This window comes from Tympanuchus pallidicinctus, unplaced genomic scaffold (genome assembly GCF_026119805.1).
Source record: "Tympanuchus pallidicinctus isolate F22 unplaced genomic scaffold, pur_lepc_1.0 scaffold16, whole genome shotgun sequence".
Lineage (NCBI taxonomy): Eukaryota > Metazoa > Chordata > Aves > Galliformes > Phasianidae > Tympanuchus > Tympanuchus pallidicinctus.
In genome coordinates this window covers 28,257,405-28,279,186 of record NW_026294679.1, presented here as the reverse complement: position 1 = coordinate 28,279,186, position 21,782 = coordinate 28,257,405, and the positions used below count along the sequence as shown (strand labels likewise).

General features: G+C 42.1%; 1 long non-coding RNA gene across 1 annotated transcript in view; it reads right to left on the bottom strand.

Annotated features, from left to right (window-relative positions):
* Positions 1-2,426: 2,426 nt before the first annotated feature.
* Positions 2,427-21,782, bottom strand: part of LOC128078094 (uncharacterized) — a 115,574-nt gene continuing 96,218 nt past the window's right edge. Inside the window, exon 3 of the long non-coding RNA XR_008205296.1 lies at positions 2,427-2,780. This is a non-coding gene — a long non-coding RNA (uncharacterized LOC128078094). The remainder of the gene's footprint in view (positions 2,781-21,782) is intronic.

Here is a 21,782-nt window from a genome sequence, read left to right as displayed (position 1 = left end):
GACTTAAGCTTTTGTATCCGTGACATTAAGCAAGACATAACACTGAAGAGAAATTCTTGTATGTGGATGAATATTCTACAAATATTCCCTCAAAAACCTCAGCTATGTGATAAACCAGTGGGATTCATTAATTTAGCATGTATTTATAATTGCCTAACCACAATCCTCTCTCCAAGGACTAATACTAGTGTTTCAAACCTCTAAGCATCTTCAAGGGGTGTCTTTTTTTCTAATCATAACATGCCACAAATATATTTCCTTAGCTTTCATACATACAACATTTCTGTACCTACTGCATATAGGTATTATATGTAGGTCACTCTAAAAGTAATGCTTCCTATTTATTTCCACTGAAACTACAACAGATACAAAAAGCTGAATAACACTATGTGATAGAGCAAGTTCTCAGCTATAAAATGTCCTTTTTCAACGTAGTCACCACAGTTGCACCATGATGAACAAGTGCCTGCATGCTGCACTCATAAAAATCTGCATGAGAGGAGATGACTTACTGTCACCACTGCTGAAACACACCACCCACTGTGCTCACATCCACTGTTTGGTCCCCACAAACGTTCAGCAAGCTTCAATGTCACTGGATGCCACTGTTTCCACACTCAGAGGAACTGAGTGACACGCCTTTGCATCACTTGCACTTCCATGTCAGGCACCATTCTGTCACACTGCCCCTCTGCTGCCATCTGTCACATGGCAACAACATGGAACGGAATATTAAGAACCCCTCCTACCATTCCACTGACATCTGCTTTTGATTTCATGGGCCAAAATAATAAAATAGGAGGCACTGCCTTTAGAGCACCCTCATATTTATAGACAGACTGCAAGAGCATACAGATACTATATTGCCACTAACTTACAGTAAAAATCACTTTAAAATGTAAATGTTCTTACCCTGTCAATGCTAAGTACCACAGAGAAGTGCAAGACATAACTCAAATATAGAGGTGTGTACAATATCTATGGCATAGATAAATCATAAGATTTTAAATGAGGAGATACCACTGGATCAGCTGGTTTGACATCACTTAATCAATTTATACTTTAAGAGAGACCAGGACCTCACATTTAGCTCAGTAGTATGTCCCAGGAAGTATCTACTTCTTCATTTGACTGTTTTAGCAAAAATTTATACTCATTATACTATTCCACTCACATTTAATAAGCATAAAACAAAAGATGCAAAAAGCAATATTTTTTAAATCATAAAGAGTTATTTGCATGAATAACTCTAGTTTGCTTTTATTGTGCTGACAATTCCTATATACTTTTTCTAATAGGTGAATAAGCTGCATCATAAGCAACTATGAAGGAACACTCAAAAGAAAAGAGTTTTTGACGTTTTACCTAGATTTAACAGAAAGGTCATCCTGAAGGGTTTGGCTGGACAGGGAACAGGCAGTTACCCAGCCTGTTTGAATTTCACAAATGAAACAATTCCTAAATCAAGAATTATCTATGGAAATTACTCAACTAGTAAACAGAATAAAGATATTAAATTCATGTCATTTCAAACTAACTACAAATGACTGTCGACAACAACAACAAAAAAGATAAATTATAAATTGGTTTTCAAAAAACTGTTCTTGACAAGTATACTTTTTCCTTCAGAACAGAATGTGAACCACAACACTATTTAGAATCCATATCTTGGGAAATATCCAATGCCATGAATAACACAACAGATGATCAGCAAGCTCTCCTCGAAACCAAAACTCTCAGCATGCTCAAAGCCATAACTCAGACTAAAACCCAGAAGTCCTAGCCATGTAGGCCAGGAAACAACAACGGTAATTGCATTTATTATTTAAGGAAAGGGATAGCAAAATGATGAGTGTGTCTTGCAGCAGGTACCTGTAGCCCCAAGGGAGGAGGCAATGTGTCCTACAGCCCTCTGGCGCAAAGTCTTTTTATCTCAGTAAATGCACCACTTTGTATCACTGACATATGTGAGCAGTCTGGAAAAAGTCTTTTGGGGAAACAGTCACTGCAAGTCCTCCTGTTTTTCTGATAACTTAAATATTTTATTTTAGCTCCTAACTAAAATATATACATGATGAGCAAGATAAAGCAAATTCAGTCATCTCTCTTCTTTTTGGATAAGCAATCCCTGACTTAAAACACATGAGAGAAGCTAATCACCACTTCCCAGGATGGCTCTTCTTTAAAATGATGTCCTGTTAACATAATATTACATGTGCAGACAGTGATAGGACCAGAGGGAATGGCTTTAAACTAAAAAAGGGGACATTTAGATAGGATGTTAGGAGGAAATTATTTACTCAGAGGGTGGTGAGGCAGTGACACGGGCTGCCCAGAGAAGCTGTGGATGCCCCATCCCTGTAGGTGTTCAAGGCCAGGTTGGATGAGGCAGAGCAGCCTGATCTGGGGTGGCCACCCTGCCCACAACAGGGGCTTGGAACTTGATAATTATTAATGTCCCTTCTAACACAAGCCATTCTGTGATTCTGTGATAAATCTCCATTTTCTAGCAGAACTAGAACATGTAACTTGTACCATCTATCTACTTGTGTCTATTCCAGTCCTTTCACTACTAACTTATGACACCATTCGGGCAATTTCAACCTAATTTATAGAGTTAAGACTTCTGAATCATTAATCATTAGTCGGCAACTGTGTCAAATAGAGACAGTTACTTACATTCTGGTGGGAAGTCAGTTTCATCTCAACGTGTATTAATCCTGCAAGTCAGGAACCAGCCAAGCATCTCCGTGAGTCCATTTAGCAGATGGGCATGTTAGCTGCAAGAGACAAAGTGAGAAAGAGGATTAGAAGAGTATCAGGTACAAGTTCATAGGAAATCATATTCTAGTAGATTAGATAACTTATTTGTAAATTTCTTATGTAAGTCTCCCTTAGCAATTATTCTAAATTAATTTTGGCAGTGTTATGCCAATATTTTGTTCCTGTTCCTGCACTTTCTGCAAAAGTGCCTTCTAAATAATGCTCTGCAGCACCATAAGCACATTTTCTTATGTCTTGTTCTAGTCATATAATGAAGGTCAGTCCTCAGAAATGAAAGCAGAGAATTCAGTAGCTAGAGTTTCGTAGAAGTAAGAAAAAAGATAGGTACTGGCAGAAAGAGCTGTACAGAAGCTGTCCGTTGCTCCCCCTTCCAGCTTCTTCCAGTCTACCTGCCTTGTCACCACTGACAAGACTTGATAACATTTTATGTGCTGTCCTTCAACCCTTTTTTATATCAACCTCATGGTTAGTTTTGCTGGTTTGCCCTTAATTGGTACCATATTTCAACATATCCAAAGATGGTAACATATCATCAAGCAGTGAAATAAAACGACTGAATCTCCCTCCCCTATTTAACCAACAGCTTCATTTCTCTGGAGCACTTCTTCACTCAGAGCAAGAAGGAAGCCAAGGGTCCACGATGTGAATAAAAACTTGCCTTTTCTACTTCTTTAAATCTCATTTTTATTTTTGTAATTCTCCCTTTTCCTCAGGTTATTTAAGATGACAGCAGTCTCCTCTCATGTGCACTGCAGAACTAAAACTATTTTCAGAAGCAGCAGACTCGAGTGAGAAATAACATCTGTAAAACTTGTCCAGTTGGGTTACATGATCTGTGTAATACTTCAAGACATCTATTATTACAGACTTACTGGACTTCCTCACTCTCCTTGAACATTACCTGCTTGCTATCTTTTTTCTTGATAAGAACAGCAACGATATAACCTCAGGAGGATTTTTTCTCTCCCCCTTGAGATGTGTATCCTTATAGATTGTACTTTGTGATCCTCTCGACTCAGAAGTGTTCCCTGAGTAAATGCTATTGAATCTTGTAGCTACAATGCTACTCCCCTGCCATATGTATTTTCTGCACAGATCATGGCCCTTTTCTTGCTTCTGGCACAAAAGCATGCTGAGAATGAATGCATGGAAGGGCCATGATATCTCCCTTAGCACGTATTGTGTTCCCTTTCTTTTAGCCTGTGGAAGCTACAACAACCTCATCTGACAAAGGACAGAGAGAAAATGTGTTACAGAATAAAGTGACAATGCAGCAAATAGAACTCACATGTGAGAGGAAGGACGTATTGCAGCAGGAAGGCGACAGCTCTGTGTGAAGCCCGAGGTCAGTGTGCATGGCCATAAGGGCACCTGCTGGCTTTCTGACCCACCTACCAGAGACACTGAGAGGAACAGAGGAGGCAGAGGAATCTCCTTGTGTCTGGTTTCAGTGAACCAGCATGTGGGTGGAGATAAGCTGAGGAGGCTAAAGAGGCTAACTAGCCTAAATAACATTTCTGTGAGTCCTGTCAGGAAAAAGAACGCTCACAGCCAGTACATGTTGATCCTTTGAATTGCTAAACAGAAAACAAACTAAAAACACAAGTGGTTCTATCTCAGTTCAGTACATCCAAATTCATTTGCTTGTATTGCTATCACTTAGATGAATTTTTCTTCAAAAAATAAATCATAGTGTTAGGAAAAACTGTTAGCTCTGCAGCTGCAATAAAGCAATGAATGAGACAGGACAGAGCCCTTGCAGATGTTCAGAACACCTGCATTTTTATTTTATTTTTTTTTGCAAGACATTGTAAAACTAGTTAATAAAGAATATAAGAATGTTTCTGTCTAAAATGTATGTCACTTCAATACTTAGAGCTAACTTTTCATGAGTTAGATAAATACTTAGAGCTTAACAATTGTCATGAGTTTCATATAGTCTTCTGTCTACTGTTATAAGGCTGATGAGCCTTTTAATGCAAACTTTTCTCATTGGCACACTGATTTCTCAATCATTCTCCTTCTGGATAATTAAATGGTCGAAACTATTCCATCTCTGTTTAATCAACCAAAAGCACTTTATTAGAAACCACTCCCCTACCAAGAAGTTTCACCAAATCTAAAAAATGAGCTTTTGATGGGAATTTGTCCGGTTATTGGTGAAATTCCATTTTAATTCCTATTCTCCCTTCCCCACTTGAAGATGCTGGACTCTCCAGATTCTGGATCCCAGTACAGTCTAATGGAGAGATGTGGGAACGATGTTAGAAGCATAAATAGAGGAGCATCCTGCAGGACTAAAAAGAGGTGTCAGGCAGCCCTGAGCAGCAGACAGCTGAGGGAAGCCAGGCTGGGGCTTCTTGTAGCTCCCGAGTAAAGCTGTATTTTCAGGTATCAGTTGTTTGGCTTTTCTTTCCAGATATTTTTCAGGTCCTCAAAATGTTGAGCAGCTGCTCAGTGAAAGCCAGAATTCACAACGGTTTCTCCTGTCACAAACCCAAAGCAGAAGCAGGCAGAAATCACCTGGCACACTGCAGGGGAAGCAGATTCTGCTCCCATGGTCAGTTAAATGAGAGTAGCTTACTGTTTCCTGAATGGTAAGGAAGAACGAATATGAACTGTTACACTCTCAGATAAAAAATACTAGGTCATCCACTTTTGGTTTTCTTTTGTGATGCTTTCCTATGAGAGGGATGACTACAGCCTAAGGGGGAAAATCAGAATAATTTTACTAACAAGATATTCTGGTATTTGACGTATTAATTAAAAGGTAACAATGGTCACTAAAGCAAATGCACTTTCAATTATACGACTGTCCAAAATTACACCACTTTCTTAGATGCTTTTGTGTTGTAACTGTTACTGCTTATACATGTTAGATAAAATGAATAAAAGGAAAACTGGTTGGTGCATTTTAGAGCAGCCATTAAAATACCATTGAATTCTCTATAATCCTTTAGAAAACCAGAAAAATACCAGTAAAGTATATTTCATTAGTGGTTGGAGTGTTTAGGCGATCATGAGAGATGTTGTACAGATTCATAGCATAAATACACTGGGGACTCTTTAAAACTGAAACTTTTCTCTTGACTTCATATTGTTCTATATATTACAAAACTTTGTATATGTCAGTGTACAGGTTATTTTAAACGGGTTTCATCAGTTCAATATTTCTGTTTGTTAGTATTTAGCCACCACAGAATGGAAAAGAACAAAATATGGTTTAAGTATTACTGTCGACTAATAGGTACTAAAACCAACTTGCTAGGGGGGTCAAAGCAAACAAATCTTACCCTTTTCTCTCTATATATGATCAACATCTGAAATGCCACAGTTATTTGACCTCTTCGGAAACGCATAAAACAGCACCACCAGGAATCTTTGTTGGAGCTTATTATCTTGGGCACCTCAGGCAGACAGAAATGCAGCTATGTGTTTTAATTAGGCCACAACTTGATTAACTTTGCACACTGGGGATCCTCCCAGCACTGACCAGTGCAGTGCAGTGAGTGCTCCTTGTACTGGTCCCCTCCCAGCACCTGACCCAACCATGGGCTTCCCAGGGCTCAGCAGGGCTGCTGGGCAGGGAGGGACAGAGGGGCCTGCCTCTGCCCACCTGTACCCTGGCAGCCAGCAAGCCCTGGCCCCTTCACCTGCTGCATCTCAAGGTACTCCTCTAACACTGCTTTAAAGTCATGTATGCTGGGAAATCCCGCTCATCTAAGGGCTACCTTGCATAGATAAAGATCCTATACAGCAAGAGGAATATAACCTGATCTACAGCACATGCCATCACCCTAGGAAAAGAAAAAAGGAAGAAAACATAATCATTAGTCCCATTTATAAGATCACTACAGTTATCTTTGCTAGTATCACTTTCCAAAACCAGTGAAATAAATAAAATAAATACCAGTTTCTTGTTAAAGTTAATTAAAAATGCACTTGTTTTTGTTTTGTTTTGTGGGTAGGAAGAAATAGCAAAAGATGTAAAATCTCATTCTCTTCTAGGATCAGACCAGATGTGAGGTTTCCAAATATTGGTGGGGTAGCTTTGTTTTACCTTCAAGTGTTCCACTTTGATTTTTCTTCTGCTATTGCTTCTTCCTTTAACTGTTACAGATTTTTCATTTTTATCTCATTTAAAGTGATACTTGAAGTGCTAGATTTTGCAATGCTAAACCATATTTGATCTTGCAGGAGTGCTGCCTTCTGCCGCAGTGAAATTCTGAGAAAGTCAAGCTGCAGCCGTGAAATACTTCATGTCATCAGGAAGATGTCTTCTATCAGAATATCTGAGAAGAGTAATGCTCAGCATGTTCAAATCATCCTTTTATTTGACTGTTCAAACATAACTATAAAAGACTTATATTCAGCACTTCCATCTCATATAGCATCACCTTGGCATGGTAACAACAGTAAACAGAGTAATGATCCTCCTCCTGTGATCACAGAGCTCTGCCAAAGCCAACGATTTGAAATGACCATATGCATTCCAAATCAGCAGCTTTTCAAAAGACATAATAGCAACCAGCGCAGGAAGTCAAAACGTTCTTAGCTGCCCTGGCACATTCACAAAAAGAGCACGAGCACTTTGCAATTGATTTGAGACCACAAAATAAATACATTTTAATATTCTCTGATGTGTTTCACTCATGAGGTTTACTTTATCTTCCTTCATCGCTCCATTCAGACGTGGACAGCCCATATGTTGTGCCCACACTGTGACATTTGCTCTCTGAGACCATACCTTGTGTGTGCGTGCTGAGCCCCACCTACACAGACCCACACCTGTATTCTGACATGAGCTCTGCAGCTGCATTTCTTGGCAGAAGAGCTTTCCCTCTCATGCCCTCCCCTTTCTTTTGTGCAACCCTTCCTTTACAGCGATAGCTGCAGAATTTCAGAAGTAGCTGCAGAATCTTCTACAACAAATAATCTGTGCAACTATGCAACCTCCTTGAAAATGCCTGTCTTTTCCATTTCTTTTTCTTGAAGCAAAGAGTGATGTACTTGGAATACTACATATAATTTAGCCTCAGCAAAATACAGCGTGTACCGTGATGTGAGCCTTGATTTGTTTTCTTTGCCAGTCTATTACCTCAATCAACGTAGCTGGAGAAGGTACAAGAGTAAATCGAGTTGTGGAAATGATCCTTGAATTAAGTTGAGAATGAAGAGAATTCACAGCATTGTCATTTGGGCACATACTAGAAACTGAATTATTATGCTAGACCTTTCTAATAAACCTTTGTATTAGAAAGGTCTGATTTCTTGCAATTCATTTCAAGAACACATTATAATCTATCAACAGGCAAAACAAACAAACAAAACCCTGTGACCATCTATGTAATCTACACTGCAGCTGGATTCTGGAGGGTACTGTGAATAGAAAACGAGTAAGCTGACAGATATAATACATGAAAGGAATTAAAAGCAAACCTGGTAGTAAATGTGTATCTTACAGCTACTTTCTGCCCCGCTCGAGATAGTGCCATTGTTTGAATTCACAATTTCCATAGCAGCATATTCCATGATGAAAATGTGATTGCTTTTCCTGTCCATACTTCGTTCCCCTAACCTGTCAGGAACAACAGGGCACAGTTTTGTGCACTCACGTGAGCCACTGCTACCAAAACAGGAGGTAACTAGGTAAGTTAGGACGACTAAAACAGTTCCCTTTTAGCCATAGCATGGCTTGTCTCTAGGGCCATGTAGACACTGGATTTTTACATGGTATCTCTGCTAGATGCAATTGGAAAATGAGGTTTCCAGCTCCGTGTTTTATTTAATATGTATGTACATTCACAGGCACATACTTAAAACTCAGATCAAAAGCAATATTACTAGACAATCCATTTAAACTGCTCATGGAATAACAGCTCAGTTCAGGCAGCACTTCCTTTTCACTTCTGCTGAGGATCCCTCTATGTCCATTTCTAATGCTTCTCTGGGGGATTTTACCACAAGCCTTTTCACTGCCCCCACATACCCACTCCCATGGAGTCCAGTATTGGTGCCTGGCATGCATGCGTGCCTCCCTCTCACTCTAACCTTACTATGGATCAAGATCTGAAATCCTGATCATTACAGAGAAGCGGCAGACAGCACTATCTGGCGTTAAGTTCCTTCATTTGTCCTAGACTCTACCATATTCCTGCTTTCAAAAGTAGCCTTGTCCCAGAATATTCCCCAGCCACCTCAGCTGCCCCACAGCATCCCTCTGCAGTAAGGAAATAAGAGTGCTTCTCACCCAAGCACTGCCTGCAGAGTGTGGCCAGAGCAGCCTCTTGCCACTTAGGAGTGCAGGGGTCACACCAAGCATGCAGAAAGAACAAGGGCTTCTGTCACAAGGTTCCAAACAGTGTCATTTCTACATGGTTTCTGAGGATGAAGAGGTGCCCTCTCAGATGGTTCATTTAATGTCGCTTGTAGGGCTAGCTCTGCCCACAGCCCAAGCAGGGCCAGGGTTAGGCAGCTCGCTGTGGCCCACAGCTCACTTTCATGGGACTGGAAGAAGGTGAATAACACTGCTCTCACTGCAGACTGCAGAGAGGTTAAAGAAGTGCTCCTATGCATTTCATGAGAAATCTATGGAAACGTACATTTGAAAAGCAAAGCTGTCTGCTAAGCCCAAAGTTGCCTAAACTTGTTCATGGATAGTCTTTGTGTAAGCCCTGCAGCACCCTTCCAAAGGCTGTGTGGTACACGCTATTGATAATACATACCTTTACTTCACTCTAGTGGTTCGCACAGGATGTCTATGCCATAGAAGCTTCTTTTCCAGGTGACCGTCTTGGGAAGCGCTAAAAGGAGGCTGTTGTATCTCTCTGCAACATATGGTTCAGTTTGGATATTTGGCAGAATTTATTCTCAGAAAGAGTGGTGAGGCACTGGCACAGGCTGCCCAGGAAGGTGGTGGCATTACCATCCCTAGAGGTGTCCAAGAAACATGGAAATGTGGTACGTGGGGACATGGTTAGTGGACACGATGGGATGGTTTGATGGTTGGACTTGATGATCTTAGGGGTCTTTTCTAACCTTGATGGTTATGTAATTCTATAATTCAGGAGTTTGCCCTGCCACCTCCCAGAAATTCAGAGCTCTGTGCGTGTGTCAGGGAAAAGGCAGGTCTGATGGCTCTTCCCACTCCCACAGCTGAGTGCCTGCAGAGCTGGAACACAAACTGCTGTGAGAGGAAGATGAGGAACTAAATTCCCGTCCAGCATCCTTGCCTTCTTCCTTCCCTTTTCTCTCCACTGTCCATTTTCCTTTCTTGGTTTGCATTAATTTTTCTCTTCCAGAAGTACAAATAACATCATCATTTGTCCATTTCTTTACTATTTGTATGAATAGCAAATTGATTTCATCAAGAGAAGAACATGGTGTGGGTAAGGAAGGCTTCCTTACTTCTAAATGGATACAATTTCTGGTTCCTGGTGCACAGCCAGCTCCAGCAGTCTGTGCCTTTAAATAATGTGGCAGGGGACATTTTAAATGTGCAGTGTGACCTTGTGCAAGAACAAAGGTCAGACAAGTAAAATGTAATAATTTGAGAGATTTTTCTTTTCAAAGACCATATGCTGTCTCATAAATCTGTACGTACTAATAAGACTCATATATCACCCAGGTTGTGACGTACAAGAAAGAATTAACTGAAACCTTTTCTTTTAAAAGAGAATTGTGCTTTCAAAAGATGCCAGATTCACAGCACTAGTGAGTGATAACCTCTGTTTGTCTGCGCTAAAGAAATTACATAGCTAGTGGTATGTTTCTCATTACTATTTCATTAAATCCTTTAGCTCTGACCTGTAAGGAACAGCTCTGAAGGTGAACGCTGGGTTTTATCTCCACATCTCTTCTTCATAAATGGGAGCTGAAAGAGGGTGCAGCAGGGATGCTGACAGTGGGAGGAAGGAAGCTGTAAGGCAAGGGCCTGCTTTGAGGTGCAGCAGCTGACCAGCCTGAGCTGGATGCATCTCAAAATCTTTATACCAGAGTTTAGCCCCCCAGATGACCTTTCAATGTCACTACCTCCACTACACGAGCATAAGGAGCAGAAAACTTGCTTACTTCTAATTGCTCTGGCAACTATGTAAGTTTCCTCTTTTCTCCCTTTAATTGCTGCTGAGATGAATTTACAGGCAGAATAAACTAGGAGAATGTATTGGCAATGTAAACCTTGTGCATATTGTCATTTTATTTCACCAGAATCATTTTTTTTCCTAAAGTAAACCTTCCTGAAATCGTTCTTCAAATGAGTCAATTACAAATATGTAAATACATAAAATTCACATTGTATTATACAATGTATTTTGTTTTTATGGTAACAAGTAAAATATACTTCAGCACAGATTTTTCACAGATGATTCTGTGGATTGCTCTGTGGGTACTAAATGCGTCATGTGCTGCTCCCAAGAGCCTTAGGAAAATGCACCTTATTTTTGTAACTTCTTTACAGAATTCTGTACAATTGAGTACCTCTATGCAATTACAGTCCCTTTCTAAAGAAGACATCAAAATCACTGTGTTGTTTCAATACCATAGCAATGCCCATTCTGGAACCCCTGATAAGTGAAAGATGAAGTTACGACTTCCTACCTGACACAACGGAGCTATCAGTCTGACCCTGCATCTGCTAACAGCAGAATGGATGCACACACACTGAGAACTCCTGTTGATGCCCACATATTCGAATGGCCACAGAGAGCTATGTGATTTACCCGATTACCCTTTGATTTATTGCCTTTATGTTAACTACATGCATGCAGCCTACATCTTTCCAGAGTATTAATAGTGATGATGGCACTGCCCCCACCAAAAAGAGAGGGGTCTTTACAACGCAGACAGGGGCACCCAGTAATACTTGATGCCAACAGTGCAGGCCATGATTTGAGAGCACCACCATTTGCAAGGTGAGATGCTGCACTGCACTCTGCCATATGGCAGCTGCAAATGGCTTCACAGAGCAGCCTGCCTGAAAGTGGGTGGCAATGCCTGCAGGTCCCCATCCCTGCAGTGATGAAGACAGGTTGTAGCAAAGGCCTGGGAGTGCCTTCGCTGAACCAGTGGAAGTGCTGGGGGAGCACCAGCATCAAAATGTGCAGCTGTGTTAAGAATTTTAGAGCAGCCATTGGGACTGAATCAATGTGAAATTGCATAGGTCATCATTTCCATGCTTCTTAATACTCTGCTTGTTTGGGGTCTTAATGTTATTTTAAAAAGAAGTTTTGTTCATTTTCTTGACCCGTTCTTTTGTTTTATAGTGTATCCACATTATATATAGAGGTTGCAGATGAAGTAAGTCAGAAATGCATATCAGCCCATAGATTTTTTGCAGTCAAAGTGACTTCTGATTCTGCAGTGCTGCTAAATTAAAAAAACTTCCAGACAGCAGCAATGCCTATTGCTCCTTCTCTTTCCTTAGTCTTAAGGCTCTAAACTGATGGGGGATCACTGTGGCATTCAGTGATTAATGCAGGAGTTAGGGGAAGTACTGGCCCACACTGTGGGCAAGTGGGAGCCTACAGACAATGCAGCAGAGCTGTTAGCTGCACAAGGTGTGCCTCGGGCAGAGGGCTGCCAGGCTGGCAGTGTGCTGGAGGATCCCTATGCAGAGGAAAAACCTGAACTATCTCATATGGAGACGAGAAAGGCAAGTGGCAGTTAATGCAGACTAAGCACTGGGCTTATGATGTTAGGTGTGAGCGACTATTATTCACATTGATATGCAGGTCATCACCAGCATAACCTGGTCAAAATTTGGATTTCAGTAAATCACAGAGCACAGTTTCATTTATTCAGCCAATTGGCCACATGTGATTAGTTTAACTACTTATGTCTGAAATAGGATTTCAAAACAACCACTTATAACACAAGGGGCTAAAAGGAGAAACTGGCTCAGGATGTCCTCCTTTCTGTCCCCATACATCCCCGCAGGGAACAGCCTCTCTCTTCCTGCCCATTCTTTGGTATGCTCTCTGCCTCTCAGGCCTTGCTGCTCCCACCCCTGCCGGTACACAGTGACAGCTTCAGCCCTCTGAACATTTCCCTAGGCCCTCACAGTACAAATCTCTTGCTTTTGTCTAGATGAGGCCTCTGGAGCTTTCCTCCGAGGTGAGGAGAAGCTGCAGCATGGAGAAGCTGCAGCTGCAGGAGAAGCAAGTAGACTGTTAGACACAACTGAAAAAACATACAAGGAAAAAGGAGTCAAGAACAAACATGAAGGAAACAACGGCACACTTCTGCTGCTTGCCTTGAGATCTCATCAAAGTGTGTCCTTAATTATGGTCACAGCCCGCCTGATTTGCTTCTCACACAGCAATCCTTTTTAAATGGAGCACAGTGAGCCAGCTCTGTGCACTGAGTTCTGCATACAGCTCAGGCAGCACCAGGTGGAGGCTGCTGGGAGGACCCAGGTGCAGAAGGCATCCCAAGCAGGCCAGAAGAACGCTGCCACTGACTTGCCAGGATGGGAACATTCACTTCTTTTGCAAAGAATTTATCGTGAGCATCACATTCTCAGCCCCAGGGTTATCTTTACCTGGAACCCATGATAAATTCAGACTGAATGCAAACAGACGCATTCCCAGTGCTGGAGTTATGAGCCCAGTGTTGAGGCTGCAGACCAAGACAGCGCTAATGTTGAGTGACAAATCTGAATGGGCCCAAGGCTCCTGGGAGCATCTCTTGCTCTTTCTGAAGGAAACGTGGATTGGGAATACTCAAACCACACTGGAGCTGCCCTTTCCTCACAGAGAAGTGTCTCCACACATATCTCAAGCTGGGGCTGGCTGTAGAACTTCCTTATGAGGCTTATTTTCATGTGACTGAGGGAGACAGCTGAGCCCCAAATATCTGAAGTTATTAAAAACACAGAGCAGCCTGGATAGAAGCCACTGTTAGATATTGCCAAAGAGTTTCAAAAGATACATTTTTCTCTTTTTTTTCATTCCCAGAATGATTCATTTTCCTTGAAAAATTAATCCTAGTTTATAACAGGCTCTATTCATTAACTGGAACTATTAGAAAGCCATCCTGTATTATTTCCTGTGGCTCACCATCTCTCTGCTCAGCCCACCTCTCTCACTAGTTGGGGAAGTTTCCCATCACTCTGGGAGCACCATCAATCAGTTGTCAGGAACTCTCCTGCAGCTAGATGCTCCTGATCTATCTCCAACTCCTTTCATGAATATTTAAGAAAAAAACAAAAACAACCAAACAAAAAAAACTTACTACTCCCTCCTTTCTGTTTTCTCTAAGAAGAAATTGTTTTTTCCCCTTTCTTTTGTGGAGGGGGTTAAAATATTTGGAAATCAACCACGGGCATCTCAGACAATGTGTTCTGCTCATCCATGTCTATATTTATGACCCAGGCTGGATGACGCTTTGAGCAACCTGGTCCAGTGGAAGGTGTCTGGAGGGACTGGAACTAGATGATCTTAAAGGTCCCTTTCAACCCAGACCATTCTACAGTTCCATGATTCTGTGATCTAAATGGTTCTAAAGGATGCCTTTAGATGAGAAGCAGTACTCCCTGGGAAGAAACAACTGAGCCTGTAGTCTCAGGGTCACAACTGAAAGTAGCATAAACAACTCAGGAATGTTATTTGACACTAAATGTCTCTTGATTTATTTTCCTGTGCACAGCTTTGTCTTTCTAAATATTTTAAATATTTCTCTTTTATCTTTCATTTCGACAGAAGAAAATATTGAGGAAGAGGTAGAAGCCAGGGTCCCTTGTGGCAAGAAGACACTGAGTTTAGGCTGTTCTTTCTCTTTGGACCACAACACAGAGCCCTCAGCCCCTCAGACTCCTTAGAAAGCCTGCTGCCACCTGCAGGGAGCCACCTGTGGCTCTCCTTCCAGCTGACCCCCTCCCAAATCCCAGGTGCTCTCCTGGGGTGCTTTCATGGTCCCTTCCCTCCCCCTAGGTAGGCTTGTGAAGACAGCAAAGACCTGGGCTTTGAAAAGCCGTCAGTGATCAGTAGAGAGAAATGAAAGAGGGAGATTTGTTAGCTCTGTGTTACCAAGTCATCCTGCCACAGCTTTTTGACCTAAGAAGGAAGCTCTGCAGTCTCCTTTTATTTTCTTCACTCATTGCATCAGCCATGTCTTGAAAGACTAAATTTTAATAAAGTCTAGTGTCTGAAAAAGAAAAGTCTGAATAATAGAGCAAACAGAGTAAAAGACCAAGCTGTTTTTATCCAGAGATGCATTGCAGGTTGTCATGGCAAGGACCACCAGGTAAGCAGAGGCCAGCATGTGGGCAGCTGCCTGGGGGGCAAGCAGGAATGAAAGAGGGAAGCCAGGAGCAAGGCTCTGCTGCCTGGACCAACAGGAGCACCCCAGGGGGCTCCCCTGGGGACAGCTGTGGCCCCAGTACATCTTTGGGTGAGCTGAGTTGTTCTACGAAGAGATTTCTTCCCAGCAAGCCAAATGTTCTTGGGCACGCAAGCTGTACAGTGTGTACCCAAAAGCAAACGGCAGTGCTTCTGCAAGGTAAGGCTCAACAAATGGAAGCTGCAAGGGTCACCTGAGATTGTAGATAAACACTTCATGGCATGGAAGGCAGTGAAAGATTTCCATGGGAACAGTGGAAAGGTGGTGAATTCTATTTCTGTTCACAGCCACATCATTGTTCTTTCTCCTTTTTTTTCCTTTATTTTTTCCTTTTATTCTGCCTCTCTTTGCATCAAAGGCCACTGCCACGTTCCTTCTGGCAGATGACCGGTTCACCCCCTAGCTTTCAATACTTTGGTGGGAAAAAGCTGTGGGTCTGATGAACATCTACATTACATTTACCCTTTTCCTTTAGGAGCACCTGGCTCCTGTGCCATAACAAAATCCCAAATGCCAGTAACTCAGATGATCAGCTGTGCACTGCCTACAAGGTGAGGTGGGAAGAGGAGGGGAGCACTGCAGCAGGGACACTGCAGGCATAAGGCTGCGTGCTGACGTGTGGGATTTGATTGCCCTCATTATGGCACTCAGTGTACATGACTCTGATTATAGCCGTAATATCACAAAGACCTCTGTAAAACCCAGAGTTTGTTCCTGTGATCTCCTGTGGTGGTAAATTATAGTATGAATACACAATGTGGCAGAAAGTAATAATCTTGAGTAATGTAGCTGATTTTATTGCTCTTTAATTTCATTAAGTGTATTCTCGTCAGGCAAGGGACAGGCTTTGAGCTCCTAGGAGCAGATGCTAGTGTCCCATAGCTAGACCTGAGATACTCATCATGGAGACAGAGGCCATTTGCACAGTCTGGACCCAAACGAGGAGTAATGCTGACATTTTTGGTTCTGAATCATTTCTGCTCCGGAACAGATGCATGAGAGAAGACAGGTACAGGCTCAAGGTCGGTGCCTTTCCTTTCCTTACAAACTGACACCCAAGGCCACCAGGGCTCACCTGGTGGTCTCTCTGCAGAGTGGGGCAGCAGGAGAGCTCTGCGGTCAGTTGCCTGCAGGGAGGGTGCCCAAGGACCAGTGCTGCTGGATGTTGCTGCTGACAGCAGGCTGATCCTACAGCAGCAGAGAGAAGGGAAGCTGAACGATGGCAGAGAAATGTGGGTTCAAACCACAATGACAGACTCAGCACTAAAGAGATTGAGGTAGAAGGATGTATTCCCTTCTGTTGATTACAGTGCAAAGAATCCAGGAAAATGATGATGTAAGAACTACTATTTCTTACACGTCAAAGCTCATCTGTAGGTATGTAGCTCCATCAAATTATTGATAAGCACCTAGGTTCTCTCTTACACACAGAAACAGAAAAAGTCTGTATGAATGTATAAAAAAAAGGTATATACTAGAATGAAGAGGATCCTCTTTCATAAAGAGCAATAAAGGACTTCATTCCCAAAGGTGCCTCTCTTTGCTCTGGGTATTGGTGTTAAAATTGTACTTTTCTTTCTCAGGGCATGCATATAAGGTTATTGCATGTTATCCTGTGAGGTGTATCCCAGTGCTGACTTGGCTTACTTCACTCACCAAGCAACTCTTCAGATCATGTATTAAGCAGGCTGATAAACTCTTTCTCTTTTTCTCTTTTTATCTCTCTTTTTCTCTTTTTCTCTTTCTCTCTTTCTCTCTTTCTCTCTTTCTCTCTTTCTTTCTTTTCTTCCTTTCTTTTCTTCCTTTCTTTCTTCCTTTCTTTCTTCCTTTCTTTCTTCCTTTCTTTCTTCCTTTCTTTCTTCCTTTCTTTCTCTCTTTCTTTCTTCCTTTCTTTCTCCCTTTCTTTCTTCCTTTCTTTCTCTCTTTCTTTCTCTCTTTCTTTCTCTCTTTCTTTCTTTCTCTCTTTCTTTCTCTCTTTCTTTTTTTTTTTCATAATTTTATCTTCCAAGTTTACTTAAATCCTCTGAAAGCCTTTGGGAAATTTAACCGAAGGTTTGTGATTAAATAATGGAGAAGCAAGCTCACGGATTATTTTTTAAGACTTATTTCCTGCCTTCCCCAGCAGAGTCTGCATTGCACCAAGAAGGATAGAGATGTGCTCACAGGGCAAGATTCCTCAGCTAAGGGAAGGCAGCAGCTCCTCCCTGCTCAAGAGAACATTTCAGAGTAGCCACGGCCAACCCAGTCCAACTGGAGATGCTGTTGGTGCTGGGGATTCTCATTTTTAATGGCTGATCCTGGTATGACGTGCAGAGGAATCCCACACCGAGGGCTCAGTACAGAACTGAGAATTCAATCATTCTTGCAGTGGAGCATGCAGATCTTGCTGCTGCTTGCCATCCCTCTCTGTGCGTCCCTGCTGCTCTCTCTTTCTCTGCTCCCAGAGTTAGCACCAGCCTTCCCTCTGCCTCAGTGAATGTGACATTTGGTAGGATGGGGCAGCAGATGCTGGGGGTGATTCAGAGGGGTTAGTAAAATGATAATATGGAGACATTTAGTTTGTATCAAGTGTTCTTTTCCACTGCCATGTTCAGAAGCTTCTGGACATACTCGATAAATTATTCACCTATGGTCATCCATTCTCTACATGGAAGATCCTAGATTAAAAACTGTGATTATGGATAGGCATTAAGGTTATGAGCTATTTTATTTCAGATATGGTGCCATCTTGTACATTTTTATATATCACATAAATATTATATCAAGGAGAAAATGGTACTGAATTTGAAGATGGAGGTGACAAAAACTAGTTGATGGAGATTCTGAAATGCTAACACGTATTTTCATCCTTTGACCCCAGTGTGGTGATCCAATGCAAGCTGAATTCTGAAAATAATACTGGCTTATACAAAAGTGGGAGCCTACAAATATTCACCATAGAAGCAAAAGGCTTTACTCGACTAAGTGATAAGAAGATTTCTTTTCCAGAGCTCTTTAGTCTAATTTTGATGTGTAACATCCCATTAGTGGGTTTGTAGGGAATGAAACATTTAAAATATGTAATAACAAATAAATCATCTTCAGGTTTGACGAGCCATTGACTATACACAAGATAAAGAGTAAAGACTGAGGAGAATGAAAAAACATTAGCAAAGCCTAAACTCCTTTATATCTAGCTTAGTTATTACAGCAGTACTGGAGAAGGAAAGCAATAATTATAGTGGTTAATTCCTCTTAGAATAATACAGTGTAGTGAACTAACTTCTCACATGTATGCAATATCGCTCTCTACTGGCTGCTGCCCGGAGAGAATGAGGCAAAGCTTATCCACAGAAGCCATCAAGTGGTCTATAAAACCTCCGTGTACCTGTGAGCTGACAAAGCAGCTCCTTAGAGGACTGATTGCCCAGCAGCATCCAGCTGACTTTCCAGAGAGTTCCTACATTGCCAGCCTTTTTATTACAAAAATTAAATAGAGAAAAGCGTAGGCGAAAAATGTAGGTCTTTGAAAATCTTTCCAGGAAACTTTTGCCATTCAGTAATAAATACAGTATGGTACTAATTTCTGCTCCTCAGGTACAAATGTATAATTCATATGAGAACTATGATTGCCATCTGAAGCCTTTGGCATCGTTATTTTAACATTGCAGGAATTATTAGTGTGGAAGAAACTCATGAAAGAAACAGAAGAGGTGGTGTCGATCTCACTTCCCTTGAAGTTTGCTGCCTTTAAGTCTGTTTTCTCAAGATCCCATGGGATTCCCTGGTGATTTCTTAATCTCAGTTACCTAGAGGTTGTGCCACTGGAAACCAGGGAAGGACTGCCCTGCACACAAACATGTTAGAGATGTGCTTGTGATGGAATGCGCATGTAGTAAAAGATGAATACTTGCTGTCTTTTCCTGCCACAGCTCCAGACACATTCTGCCTTCAGAGCCAAAAAGCTAACCATATCGCAAAGTGTGCTCTCAAAAATGCAGATGAAGCCTGACAACAGTGAGGTCTGTCAGTGAGGCCACTCAGAGAGGCCTGGGGGCTTACAAACCTGTGCCTGACTAGAAAAGAGGAAAAAAATCGCATTCTGGGGCAAGAAGAGTGAAGGGGCCTCATGCAGTTCCTGACAGCCTGGTCTCAATTTTTTGCCCTCTGTGACTGGGTGGCACCAGCAAACTTTGACATCTTACAAGTCACTCCCCCTCAAGATCATGAATAGGCATGTTAAGCAGCACAGACCCCAGTGCACATCTCTGAGACACCTCTCATGCTTAGTACATAAGCCAACCGTACATTCACACTCTTTCTTCCCAACTTTAAACGTATTTTGATCCATGAAAGCACTTTCTCTGTCGCTCTTTGGCGCCTTTGTTTTCAAAACTTTTGTTTTGAGGTCTTGCTGAGAAACCTAGCTGAATGCCTTTTGGAAAACCTTATAACAGCTGGACTTTGTGGTGCCTCAGGACTCAACGGAAATGTAATGAAGGCCTTCAGGGCAAGGCAAGGTGTGGGCACATCATGCCCTGTCTTCCTGTGCAGATGGCTTGCTGCAGGGAGGGCAGTGGGGTCCCGGACCAGCAGCCTGCAGTGGCAGTAGGAAAACATCCTTGCCTTGGTTTTCAAGACTATCAATCACAATGCCTCCTACTGCTGAGAAACAATTTAAGGACCAGACACGATGTGCCCCCTAAGGTTTAGCTAATCTGGAGAAGGCTGCCAAAATGCATCCATTCACACAACTTTACTTTAGCTTCCTCCAGATGTGAAGGAGTGGAATTAAAGGACCTGGCGGTGTCAAAGAAATTTTCAGAATATTTGCTTGGTGTCTACCAGCACATTTTCTCAGGCATTTAGAGTACTTAAATGTCAAAAGTGAAATGAACACTGATAGCAGTGAAGCGCGGCCAAAACTCGCACTCCTTTTCTCAGTTATTTTCATCAACCTGAAGAAAGCAATCGAGAAAAGCCACTCGTTTCCTACCACCTGCATGCCTCAACAGCATGCATCTGTCTTTATGAGCTGAACCTGGAATGAAGCTACAATTCCCAACTTGAAATCATCACCAAAAAGCAGAAATTAAAGATTTTAAAAGATGATGTGAGGATTAATGCTCCCTGGACACCTCAGAAGGCCCTGATCTTGACTGTGCAGGGGACCAAGGTGACTGTTTTTTGCTACTTGATTTATTAGAGTGTAACTCACCTCTAAGGCAGAGAAGGAAATAAAGGGGCTCCTGCAGATGACAGATAGCTGTGGCCTTTCTGAGCAGGGAAGGTTGTCTGTGAGGAAAGAAGACCAAGACAAGCTCAGAAGCGAAGGTCTTGTCTCAGGAGACAGAAGAGAGTCAGGCTCTGGGAATGATGGAGCTGGTTCAGAAGGGGACACGCAACATAGCACACTGTCAGCTGCCTGAGGAGCATGCAACTCTCTGCCTTGACACACTGGGCTGATCTGAAGTGTGATGTGACTGTACCTTATGAGAGCTGAGTAAATGGAAGGGCTGCTCAGGATGAAGATAACCTCACAGAAGAAATGGATCACTACAGGGAAAGAAGGACAGAAAGCTTAGTTCTGAAAGTCTGTGAGCTGTCCTGGAAGAACACACTCTATTTATATTTTATTGACGGTCAAAGGAAATTTGAGAACAGAAAGACACAATAGATTTACAATTAAAAAAAAAAATCATTTCATTGTGTTCCCCTTGTAGAAAGTGAGTTACTTCTACACTCACAATGCCTTGTTTGGAAACAAGAATCCAGAAACCACAGTTGAAATGATCAGCATCCCCTTCCCGGTGCCTGGCAGGTGTGGGCAGCACCATCCTCTCCTGCACCCCATGGCCCCAGCGCCATCCCACCCAGTCCCCCACCTGCTTCACAGCCTCAGCACCCTGGCAGGAGCTCTGCAATGCCGCAGCTCCTGCAGCAAGACGCATGGGAAGCAATTAAAGTTAGCGTGACAGCATTTGTCCCTGTGCCGCTGGTCTCTGCTGAGCATAAGCTAAGACTTTTAACAGCAATTTTTTCCACGCAGGTTTTGCATTTAATTATAGAGTGAGGGCACCGTGTGTTCCAAGAGCAATCATCTTACTGACATGTTATTCTGAAGCCAGCCTTCATTCGGCGTGACACATGCTGGTTATGCACTACCAAATAGAGCTATAATGAAGTGAGGCTAGAGAAAAATACGTCGGAATCTGAAGTAATGCCAGCTAAGAAAGCTTATCTCTACCTTATTATTATTATTATATTTAATAAACAATTTCTCATGCCTCCAGAAGAAAGAAACAAGTGAGAGCTTTCTACAGTAGATATAAAAGCCTTGCATAAAAAATGTGTTTACTGAATTACAAGTACTGAACTTTCTATTTTGTTGTACCGAAAAACCAAAAAAGAAAGAAAAAAAGAAAAAAAGAAAAAAAAAAAAAAGAATGAAGTCAGCTGAAATGAATAGAAAGGTTTATAAGTATGGGAACTTAGGGAGGAACAAAGCCCTCTTAGGCCAAAGGCAAGCATGTGTTCCAGGTCACAGCTTATCTTTGGCCAGGGTCTGCTATTTTGCATAAAGGGGACCAGGAGCTCTTGGCTGAACAGCAGGGCCTATGTGAAGCCCCATTCTTGAAATACCTGAAATATTGCTGCTGAGCAGTTCTGAGGGTGGGTTT